At 41.5% G+C, this 12,114-nt stretch overlaps 1 long non-coding RNA gene and 1 pseudogene across 2 annotated transcripts; both read left to right on the top strand.

Moving 5' to 3' along the window:
- Window positions 1-218: 218 nt before the first annotated feature.
- Window positions 219-3,600, top strand: LOC141334429 (uncharacterized). 2 transcript variants are annotated; one of them, XR_012355565.1, is made up of 6 exons: window positions 219-305; window positions 553-898; window positions 1,118-1,147; window positions 1,616-1,786; window positions 2,774-3,475; window positions 3,521-3,600. It is a non-coding gene; the product is annotated as an uncharacterized lncRNA (long non-coding RNA). The 2 variants fall into 2 exon arrangements; XR_012355564.1 differs by having other exon boundaries at window positions 2,774-3,600.
- Window positions 3,601-5,005: 1,405 nt separating this feature from the next.
- On the top strand, window positions 5,006-6,885 carry LOC141334417 (uncharacterized; annotated as a pseudogene).
- Window positions 6,886-12,114: the final 5,229 nt, after the last annotated feature.

The following is a 12,114-nucleotide window of genomic DNA, read 5'->3' on the forward strand; positions in this document are numbered from 1 at the left end:
ATTGCTGTATTTTTTACAGCAAAATTATACAGAAACTTACTGTTTTGCCAATTTACAATTTATTGCTGTAATTTGCAATGCATTATGGGTTATACAGGGTTTTACAAGTGTTAACTGTATATTTCACTGTTAGCTGTAATTTATTTACATGTAGGAGGTGCTTTGACTGTATTTTAAATATTTTTACAAGAATTTACTGTGCTGTGGCATTATGGGATTGCGCGGGCGGATATGTTGTTTTGAAATCTGGTGACGTTAGACTGAAGCACAACGACAACATGAAGATAAACGGCAATCGATTTTTGGTAAGTTTAATTAAATTTACTTCCATAAGTATTAATTATTTATTTTAATGTTAAGTAATTCATATCTATCTATCTATCTATCTATCTATCTATCTATCTATCTATCTATCTATCTATCTATCTATCTATCTATCTATCTATCTATCTAAACGTTAAAAGTTTTATCAAGATATCGCTCTAAAGGTTATATTTAGCTTTTGTAAAGGGATGTGTAACATTAGTTAACTTTATTTATCTGTTGCTTCAGGCGAGGAAGAGAAATGCGGTGCGCGCCATTTCAGAAAGCAGACTAAACTAAGGTAAATCTTTATCGTCATGTTAATGTTGATATATACTGCAGTTTGTTAGCTTTATTTGCCTTTGCTTTCTAGTGAACATGTAGTTTGGCAGGCATAGCATTGCTATCGAAGTGCGTGTGAAACGAAACTAACGTTATATGAGGTGCATTTGTCTTTGTTGATAGAAAAACATTAATATTACCATCGCTGGAAGAGTTCTCTTGAAACGTGAAGTTTATTTTGTAAAGGAATGTGTTGTTAACTTTTTTCTTTCTCTTTTTTTCACGTTTTTCACGTGCGATCCGGAGCTAAAAGGTAAAAACATAATGTCATGCCGTCTTAATGAATACTGCTTTTTGTAACTGATTCTTCTTCATCGATCTAACTTAAGTGCGAGACTAAACTAACGTTACATGAAGTGCTCAGTTGTCTTTGCTTTTGAAAAATGTAAATATTAACCTCGTTGGATGAGTATGAGATGTGTCGTCGTAATATGTGTCGTTAACTTCCTTTATTTTTTTATATTTTTGTCAGGCAAGCCGAAACACCAAGGAGATAATAAAGGTAAAAACATAATGTCATGACGTTGATGAATGCTTTTTGTTACCGATTTATTTGCCTTACTCTCGATAGAGTATTTTTGAAATTATTGCATATAAATAGACACAGAATATAGACTGAAATGCTGGTTTATTGAGAACGTGTAATGCCAGTATTTTTAGAGTCAAAACCAAACGTAATGTAAGTTAAACAGTTTTGCTTCAAACGATATAAGCAATTAATCTGTCGAAATAACAAGCTAAAAAGTTGTCATATAACCTACTTGTACATAAAGCTTGAACCTAAATCTAAATGAGAAATGTATCACTGTAATTTCTGTCAATATGAGAGCAATACCAGAGTAACTGCTCTTTCACCTGTGGAGTTGGCTACCTGACTGTTCCCATGCTTTTACAAAATTTTCAGCATTCAAGTCTCATCTATATAGAGACCATAAGACTTATAACATGTTGCCTGTATTTATTTATTTAGGTGAAATTCTCACTGCAACTCAGTGGATGCTGAGTATTGAGGGCCAAGTGGTCGTGAATCCACACCCCAACTTTGTGCCTGGATTTGCTGCTTTGTTTGCATCATACTACATCTTCAATCTGGTGTACCAGCATGAGGCATCCTGCATCCAAAACACAAGTTTATCCAGAGGTAAAAACAAAAAAATACTTAACTATGCATGTGTATTTATATTACTTAAATATAAAGGTTTTGTTCACCCAAAAATGAAATTTCAGTCATTAATCACTCTCCCTCATGTCATTCAAAAGCCATAAGACCTTTGTTCATCTTTGGAACACAAATCATTTTTTAAAAGAAATCCAAGATGTTTTTTCCCAGAAAGGTAGTGAATACATCAGTGGTTCAATCATAACATCATGACGCGATAAGAATACTTTTTGTATGAAAATAAAACAAAAACAACAACTTTATTCAACATTTCGGCATCGAGTATCCCTTTAATTTAATAAAGTGACAAGAATACTTTTGTGCACCAAAAACACACTCCAGAGACTGAAAGAAATTGTTGAATAAAGTAAATTTTATTTATTTATTGTGCACAAATGTATTCTCATTGCTTCATAAAATTAAGGTTGAACCACTGGATTCGCATGTTTAATGATTCAGACCTGCCAACCTGTACACATTTTGCATAGCGGCTACGCATTTTGACTTCAAAGTATGCTGGTACGATTTGTCACTCTAAACTATGCAAAAACCTGTTGACCCCTTTGTGCTTAATGTTAATTTAATATTAACAATTGGTGTAAAATATATTATAAATACATATTAATTAAAATGTTGTACAATTCAAATTCAAATTAAATTATTCTGAATTCAGTTATTCCCAGTTCCCAATCCAGTGAAACAAAATACTTTATGGCTTCAATTTTTTCCTCCATAATGTGGAAGTCATTGAGAACCAAGGCTGTTTGGTTTACTCATTCTTTGCTATTCTTTTATTATAGTAGAAGAAATACATTTATTCAGGTTTGACAAAACTTGACATCATTTCTTTTTTGGATGAATTATTCCTCTGTAATGCATTACTATAGTTCATCAAATGCTTTTGAACTATTAAACAAGTTTTAATAAATTCTGCACATGCTTATGTTTGTCTGTCTGATGTTTGTGCAGATGTTTTGTTGGAATCAACCCACACTCCGGCACCAAGACGGGCACATCAAAGGTTGGAGCAAAAAAAAGGTGGGAAGGTCTCCGAGAAGAGGAACAACACAGTCAATCCTCATGTGTGTTCTCATCTCAGAAGGCTAATGGACTTTGAGTGGTTAAGCATGTAAGTTTACAAATGTATCAAAACTACAACTACAGGAGAAGCCATCTATAAAATAACAATTGCTTTCAGATTTGTTCTTTGGTCATGCTAAAAAATAAAATAAAAAAAACTGGTCAACTTACAAAAAATGTTAAAGAATGTTAAAATGTTTTAAAAAATGGCTAAATGTTTGTTTGAGTATTCTAGGTTTAATGAATCAGCAGTCAGTGCCATTCTGTTTTTTGAGCCTAAAGGGATTGCCATCATTTACTCACCTTCAGTTGTTCCAAAATTCTGAGTTTCTTTCTTGTTTTAAGATATTTTAAAATGTTGGTAACAGTAGCCATTGACTGTCATATTTTGCCCTATTATGGAAGTCAATGGCTTACTTGTCTGGTTATAAACTTCATTAAAATATAATCTTTTGTATTCAACACAAGAAAGAAACTAATAGTTTTGGAACAATTTAAGGGAGAGTAAATAATGACCATTTTTATTTTTAGGCAAACAGTCCCTTTAACTTTTATTTAACTATTGCTTTATGCTTTAATCTTGAGTTGTTTGTAGTTGTATTGTAACAGCTGATTTTTTTATAATTTTTTCTGTAGTTAAAAAAGTAAAATTGTTACTAGTGACAGTGCTGAAGTGTTGTCAGGTGTCAGCTTTAATAAACAATTTTCTTACAACAGCTTTGAATTTGAGTGATTATTTTTTTTAATCTTTGTTTTAATGCATTCACGTCAGTATAATGGTAAAGAGCACAGTACAGTTCACAGTTAAAATAGTTATTTACAGGAATTTCATTGTAAAAAATATTACAGCTACATCTTGGCTTTTGCTGAATTCACAGGATTTTATTGGCAACTTTTGTTGCCAGGTACATACTGTAATTTACCGTAATTACAAAAAAAACCTGTAATGCCTTTTTACAAGTTTAATTTTATAATCCTGTAAAAAACACAAAAAATTACTGTATTCTGCAAACATCAATTTATTGTAAATTGCTAAGCAGTATTATACTGTAATCCATTTTACAGCAATTAGCGGCTATTTTACAGGATTTTATTGGCAACTTTTTTGCCAGTAAATTATTGTAAATTCTACAGTATATTTTTTACAGTGAAGGCTTTAATTGTAATTGTAATAATCAAGTCTTGTCATATTCCCTGACTTGGGAGCGAAACCTCATTTTCAATTGGCTGTCTCTCTCCTCACTCTCTCTCTCTTTCACCTAGCTGTCCTCCTCTTGATTTGACTACTGCTGCTATTTCCTCGATTGTGCCTGTGAGAATCATAAAAGCAGAGAATTTTGGTTGTTTAAAAGACATTTAATCAATGTTCATACAATTTCAAAACGCCAATTAAACTTGTGTCTAACTCTCACTTTCCCCTCTCATCGTGGAACCCTACAGCCAAGGTCCCAACGAATCCAGCGAGGACTGATAGGCGCCAGTCGTGAACCCATTTCCAGAAACGCTCTGATTGGTGTACAGTGTCAATCCTACCAGCTGCAAAGCCAATACTGTCATTGTTATTGTATATTCCCTCATCCCGGAGGAGATTATAATAACAATCATAGTCCTGGCGTGTTGAAATTCCCATTTCTGAGCACTGTATCTAGAAGCATACATCAAGTCGAAAAAAAAAAAACTTGACTGTACTCATTCTGGGGCCAGAAAGGTGTATTTCACTTTCCCTCTCTCTCCCAATCTCTCTCTTTCTACCTTCTTCCCAAAGTGTTCCTTTTGTTGTTGTCTCTTTTCTCTCTTCTCTTTAGAAAAAGGGGGAAGCAGCCGACGACTACGCCGTTCTTTGCTGTGGGTGTTTGTTCCTCTTTCCTCTCTCTGTTCTAGCTACAACGCCCGTGGGTACCCCCTCGCCTCCTCCACAGCGACGCTAGCTGGAGGCGTGCACACCAGTGAACCACCTGCGGGGAGAACCACACTCACCTCAACAAAACACACCCAAAACCCACTTACACCCGACACCACCACACTCACACCACTGTTCTGGTTTTGTTTGTTTTGTTTGTTTGTTCTTCTTTCTACAGGTCTGTTAGTCAGTGGTCTGGTCTTTCCTCACGGCATCAAAACATGTCTCGCACAACAGACCCCGTTGGCCACTGGGAGGACTTGGAAATCTGGCTAAGCGCCGTGACGGACAGCCTCTTACCCAAAGCCGCCGAAGCTGTCAAACACCAGACACAAGACCAACTGGACAACAACATAACAGGCATCATGAAACATGATCCAGGCCAGAGCTACGGACACAAAGAGCTAGCAAAGATCACTGGCTCCCTGAGTCACACCCTCGTCGCCTCTCTCAAACGGAGCGACAGACAAGCCGCCTATCTCCAGCAGGAGCTGAAACGCGCACAGCGACGCATCGAGCAGCTAGAGCTGGAGGCTCAAGATCGACGGGAAGGGTCCAACGAGACGGATCCCAGAGCAACTGAGGAGACTGCTAGACTGCAAGAAACTCTAGCTAACAACACACAAGAAATGGAGCAAGCAAAGTCAGCCCGTGCCAAACTCAGCGACGAGCTACAGTACGCCGAGCAGCTACTGGAAAAGGCAAGGCTGGACTTCAGAGACAAGAACAGCAGAATTAAAGCCCTCGAAACACATCTGAACGAGGCAAGAACTGAGATAAGTTACCGCACTCAACAACTTGACGACATGAAAGAGGAATTGGACAGTGTCAAAAACGAACTCATACATGCTTATGAACTGCGCCCTGAGCCAACCAGGACGCGACGGGCCCCTGCCTCACCCCTGCTAAGCAGGCCCGGGTCCCATGTTCCTGAAACGTCACGTGAGAAAAAGGCGGAGGGAGCAACTTTGAAACCCTCACCAGCTCCCTCTGAAGAAACCTACTTCACACCCAAGCTACGAGAACACATGGCATGGACCTCAAAGACCTTGACAAGCTGACCCGAAACATCAGCAAATTCACCCCGAGTGTGCCAGATGGTCAAGACGTCCACTCTTACTTGAATGATGTCGATTTTCACTTAGAAATGAGACCCAACGTTACTGACAAAGACAGACTTTATCTGCTGCGAACGACATCCAACCCTGAAGTGCGGAGCTTCCTGGACCGACAGCCTTCTCACACAAAGAATGACTACCAATCGCTCCGCCAAGCCCTCATCAAGGAATTTGCAGTCCCAGAATCAGAGCAAGGACTGGTGGCCGCCCTGGAGACAAAACAGGGTCGTCATGAATCCTCCCAGGCATACTATAGCCGGCTTAGAGAAGCATACTTCGGAGCTCGCAACAAACCTGACATGGAGCAGGACATGAACTTTAAGACTCTCTTTCTGAGAAATCTCCATCCTGCGGTAAGCCACCACCTTGGCGTCCTTGCATGCCCACAAACAATGACGTCTCAACAGCTGCGAGACCTGGCGCACAAAGCCTACGGCAAGCAAAAGATGGCATCAGAAAAGGGCACCAAGTCTACTGCAGTTCTTGATTTCAACACACAATGTCAAGAAATGACCCTAGAGGGCGCCCAACACCAAGAAAGCTTCAAGCCACCTCCTAGAGAATGGAGACCATCCTCGTTCAACAGAGAACGTGACTTTCACTTTGGCGCCCGACCTACACAAAGAAACGACCGCTGGGATGGACCACGCGGACGACAACACTCACCTGAACGCTACTGGGAAAAATCCTGGTACCATCCAAGACCTTGTGAGAATCGATGGGAGAGATCATGGAGTCGGCCAACCTCATCAGGAAGCTCAGGAAATGGCTCGTGGGAATCTAATGCAACCAGTCCAACAAATCGACGAAAGAACTTACAAAGATCCCACACTGATCAGGCTCAAGCTGAATCTACACATGAAGAAGAGACATTGCCGTGTTTTGATTCACAAGAACTGATGAAAATGATGATGCAAGAGTTCTTCAAACGCAAAAAGGAGGATCGGAAGTGGGAAAAGAAAGAGAAATCCACTGCGGCCTGACTAGCGGCCAGACAAGAAGGCAACGACCACCTACTCCAACAAACCACACAGAACAGCACCTCTTCTCCTTACCCCAAGAACACTGTAACTGTCATAACTTCAGATGGACAAGAAAGCTTCTTTAAACATCCAGAGCAAGAGACAGAAACTGACTCAACACATGACACGTCAGATCACAGAAGCTTCCAACAAACACCTGCTGATATAACCACTCAATCACCTGAAAGTGCTGTCCTAGTCGTCTGCCACTCCTCCGAAGAACACCGAACCAGTCCTGAACTCCTACCTATCTCATCTCAAACGCCAGTCCCTCAACTCCTAGGCGATCTCACCGAGAAAGGTACAACGAGAAAGTTTTACCTTCCCATCACCATCGAGGGTCATGTCAAAGTGGAAGCCCTTCTAGACACAGGAGCCGACATCACTCTAATGTCAACTGAACTCCTTGAGAAAATTCAAAGAACTATAACTGATGGAACTTTCAAACTCCAAAGGTGCGAACTGAACCTGCAAGCATACTCAAACATGGGCCTACAGCTGAAACATGTGGCCCCAATTCACCTAACAGTGGGACCGATGAATCTCATCCACCCAGTCTACATCTCACCTCTAAACAACTATCCGCTCCTCATAGGAAAAGATCTGCTAAATCGCTTCAAATCCTTGATAGACTTTAAGCACCTGAAGTTGTGGACGCAAGTCCGTGAGCCACTGCCCTTCCAGTCAGTAGTCCCCAATGAGTCGCAGTGTCAAGCCACAGACGTTGCCTTCAATTTGCTTAGTGACGATGCAGTGTCAAAGTCAAGACCAAGCTCAAGTTCAACGCCAAGCAGCAAAGAACAAGGCCCTTCCCTCTGCTCACTGCAAGCGTGGGACTCAGGTCCCCCTCAACTCAGAACTGCCATAAATGTCCAAGACACTTTGGTATCTGTCGCAGTGCTAGCCCCTGGGCAGGAAAACTCAGCCGGCAGCCTGAATCTCTTCAAAGCAACGAAGCACAGACACCAAAGCCTACCAAAGGACACCAGACTCAAGAAAGCAGATCACCAAAGACTTAAAGAAATTCTACATGAGTACAGGGACTCTTTTGCAAAGGACGTCCCGGACTGTGGCCCAATGAAACTGATGCCCACAGCGTAAGTCCATGACTGCCCAGACAATCACCAGGGCAATCTGAAAGCGGGCGTGGTCCGGCTCAACAGCTACCCTTGCCCATCACAACCATTCAATACATTTCATGCCCTCCCACCCATCCCGATGGCTACAGCTCTTACCCGCCACCAACATACCATTGGTATGCAACACCCCTCCTCCTCCCACATCAGCAGACCTACCCATTTCTGCTCACATCTTCGAACTTTACTCTCCTACGACATCTACACTCGACTAATCCACTTCTTCAGACCTCCACACCCTCCAATCCATTAAGAACATGCTGCATCTGCTAAATGGTGCCCTCACATATGTCTCTGAGCCCCTAACTGCGCCAAAGCTTGTAGTCCCTTAGAGCCAAAGGGGGATGAGGCTTAGGCATGCATACGATGCACCATGCGCAGTGCACTGTGGTGCCAAAACCACCTACAACCCATTCAAACAGGTGGCACAGAAGCCTGGCATACAACAAGATGTGGCAGATTACATAGAAGGATGCCTGATGTGTTGCCAGTTTCAACCAAGAAACCCAAGCCACCGAGCATAACTCAAAATTGAAAAAAAAAATGATGCAGGAAATATAGAGACATTTAGATGTAAAGCCCCATGCTATCTCCTTCGCACAAAGAACTCAGTGTTGGAAACAAAGTGTGGTATTACGGTTTCGCCATCCTTGGCAGAACACTCCCTAGTGCCAGTCGGAGAAAGTCCTTACCCCACTGAAAGGAATCCCACAAGTTCTCGCCTGTTACCGACCGAACCAGAATCGGACAAGGGCGCAGCGAGCCAGTTCTTCGATGGGTTCACCAAAAGCAGATAAAGATTTCACTTATCCTTACTGTCTAACCTCATTCAGTGTCATTGTGTCTCTTCGTGTTTTCCTTTTTCTCCCTTTCTCTATGTGTCCCTTCCTTCTAGCCCTCATCAGAAACTGACCTAACTTTTCTTTCAAGTCTAGGCCCCCTGAAGATGGGATTGACTCAGTACACCAAATTAGTTGCAAATCACTGCCGGAAATTTCGTTTACGATTTGAGCAACCCCGCCAAACCATGATCTTCGTGGCTAACTGTCCCGTTGTTATTTTCTATCTCCAGGTAGACATTATGATTCGCCACCCTGTGTCTCTGCGTAATCAGAATTACCAATAGCTAACCGCAAAGTCTACCTCTAAAGGTGTATGGCCGATTCGACCCTTTGATGTTTTCCAGAACACACTACACCCTATCAGCCCCCAAAACTCTTGGGCCGACACCCGTCAGACACGGGAAGCCCTTGCCCACATGCAGGCAGATGTGAACCACATGCTGCGCTAATTACAGAAAATGATCGTAACCCAGGCTGAATTAAGCGGGTACAACCGGCGTCCCAAACGATTATTGGGCGCTCTGCTGGGGCTGGTGCGGCTGTAGGCACTCTGTTTAACATTCTAAACCTAGCCACCTTAAAACGACATGCGAACAAACTCCAAGCTGAATTACGATTTAGCAACGTCATAAATCTTAACGAACGGTTCACAGTCATACCAAAACGGTTACGCTCAAACGCAACGCCTAGTTACTCCCATGGCCCATGCGCTACGAGAAAGAGACTCCTTAATGGATAGCCCGCCTTGAATACGATCCCAAGCACTGTCTGACGTAGCACCTGATCGAGCACACGTCTACACCGCCTCGTTGAACTCCCGATACTCCGGTCAATCAAGACCGCCAAATTAACAATAATTCTCACCGATGCGGCCCTACGTCATTTCAAGTGCCTCTAACTGTACCAGGCCAAATAACTAAATCCCTGCACCAGAATTCAGCTAGTGATGGAGATTTTGTTTGTGTCTTGTGTGTGCCTTGTTCTCTCTCTCTGCCTCTTGTTCCAGTGCCTGCCGATGTTCACACCAGAAACATCGCCAGCCAAAAGGGGGATGTGTAGGAATCTTGGGCGAACAACGTACAAAACAGAAATGGCCATATTCCAAAGAAACAAAAGGACCCTCTTTCTCAGTCAAAATGCTGAGACATGACCATCACATGATAATCACCAGACGCTAATTGTATGGACCGCTTTTGTCGAGATCTGCGACTTACGCATCCAGAGAGAAGAAAATGCTCTCTGTCTCAGAGCACCTAAGAAACAAACCTCCAGTCTTCTGAAATTAAGCTGGCATGGCACATGATGCGTCCAGCGTGACTCACATGGTTTTTCGGACTTCCTGTCCCACTCTCGTCTGACATTCCGAATCCAACGCAGCGTCTCAATTGAGTACACTGCAGAGACAATCTTTAAGAAACAATCAGCTTTTCAACAGTATCATATGTTTTCATGTTTTCTTTTATATTATGTGTTTTATGTGATCATTGGAGTTTAATCTATGCATTATATGCCTTTAGGAAAGGAAGTTATCAAATGTATTAGCATGCAAGCAATATGGCCTTATTTGATATGTAATGAATTGTCTGGATGAATGATACACAGCAAAATGAACGAGGAAATGATATGGTGTATACTTTAGGCATCGAAATAGTTTATTGAAGTTAATAACAAAAAAATTGCAGAGAAATCCATATCCTAATAAGTTACGTACCAAAAGGAATTACAGGACAGAAAGGGGGTGGCATGACCCGCCCCTTCAGCAATGCCATTGGATCCCAGCATCGTGGGACGTGCCCTAGCGGCCCGTTTAAAACTTCATGTTCCTAACAGAACTAGGCGAACTCAGCAAGAACTCAGCGAACTCAGAGCTCTCAGCTCTCGCCTCACGCCTTTCGCCTCTTGTGGTTTGAGTGCTTTTCCATCTGCGCTCGACCACTCGACCAAGCACGCAACGGTGCCATCAAAACTCTACAGAACTGAAGTTTCGTGACTGCCGAACTTTTCCAAGTCTCGCAACGCCGACTCAAAAGAACTTCCAGCGCATCAACCTGCGTAACCAGGCAACCGAAAGATCGGCTCCAGAAAACCACTCCTCCACATCGAGGGATTTCCCAAACTACGTCATCGACCAGCAACCAACCAGAACTTTCGCTCAGACGAGCCCCCGGAACCCCCGTTCCCGCCACAAACGCAAGTAACAAGATCTCTGTTTACTTCGCTGAAACTGGTGCAAAATACTCCCTAAGTAGTTAAAAGCTAAGTCTCTGCTTTTGTGATTTTCTAAGGTTGCGATCTAAGAACTAGTTAAGATACTAGAACATTTGGGGTTCTCTTCAACTCAGTAATTGCTCATCCCCGGAACTGTATGAGTGTGAGTGTGAATGTGCGTGTGTGTGTGTGTTTATTTGTGTTTTAGTAGAGATTAGTGTTGTGTCTTAGAGTAGTTCAATAAATCATTGTTTCATTAAAAGAAGTGTCTTGAATTTTATGTTCACAAAGTTCTATCTGTGTTTAGATCAAGCTACCTCAGCTTTAAAATTTCCTAACGTAATATTTTGGTTTATTTGTGATCTTGGCCAGGAACATAATATAAACCTTTTGAGTTAATACAGTACGCTGAATTGACCACTTTGCTGGACGAATGGTTAAGAAGTGTAATCTATTAATTCTGAATCAATTTAATCAAGTTTCGAATCTTTCAATTCGATTCATTATTTGAATCATTATAAATTTGAGCTAATTAATCCTTACAGTTTGAACCACGTTACTTCAACAAAGTACGGCTGTTGTTAAAGACCTCACCAACTAATAACTTATGCTATTTAACGGATTAGAGTTCTCAAAAAATGCAACTGTATTGAACATAGCACCTTATCACTCATTTCATATTTTTTGTTCCCTGTCATTTCGCTGTATTTTATGTTTGATTTAGCACAGGTGCCCTCTTACGTCATACTCCGAAAGTCCCCTTAGGCATTTGTGCGCATGCGCACTACTCATAAATGGTGCTTTATAGAGGACGCACAAAAATACTGAATAAAATCATTTAATATTTAGGTTAAACGTAGGTTATAGCTTGTACTGCATGTTAGCTTGCAAATTATGCCCAAGAACATAATTTATTAAGCCATATGTCTTGCTAACAAGAAACAATGCCTCTAACCACAGGTCACGTACGAAAAATAACGCCCCGTTTAAGCCATTCCACTCCA

This window comes from Garra rufa, chromosome 5 (assembly GCF_049309525.1).
Source record: "Garra rufa chromosome 5, GarRuf1.0, whole genome shotgun sequence".
NCBI lineage: Eukaryota > Metazoa > Chordata > Actinopteri > Cypriniformes > Cyprinidae > Garra > Garra rufa.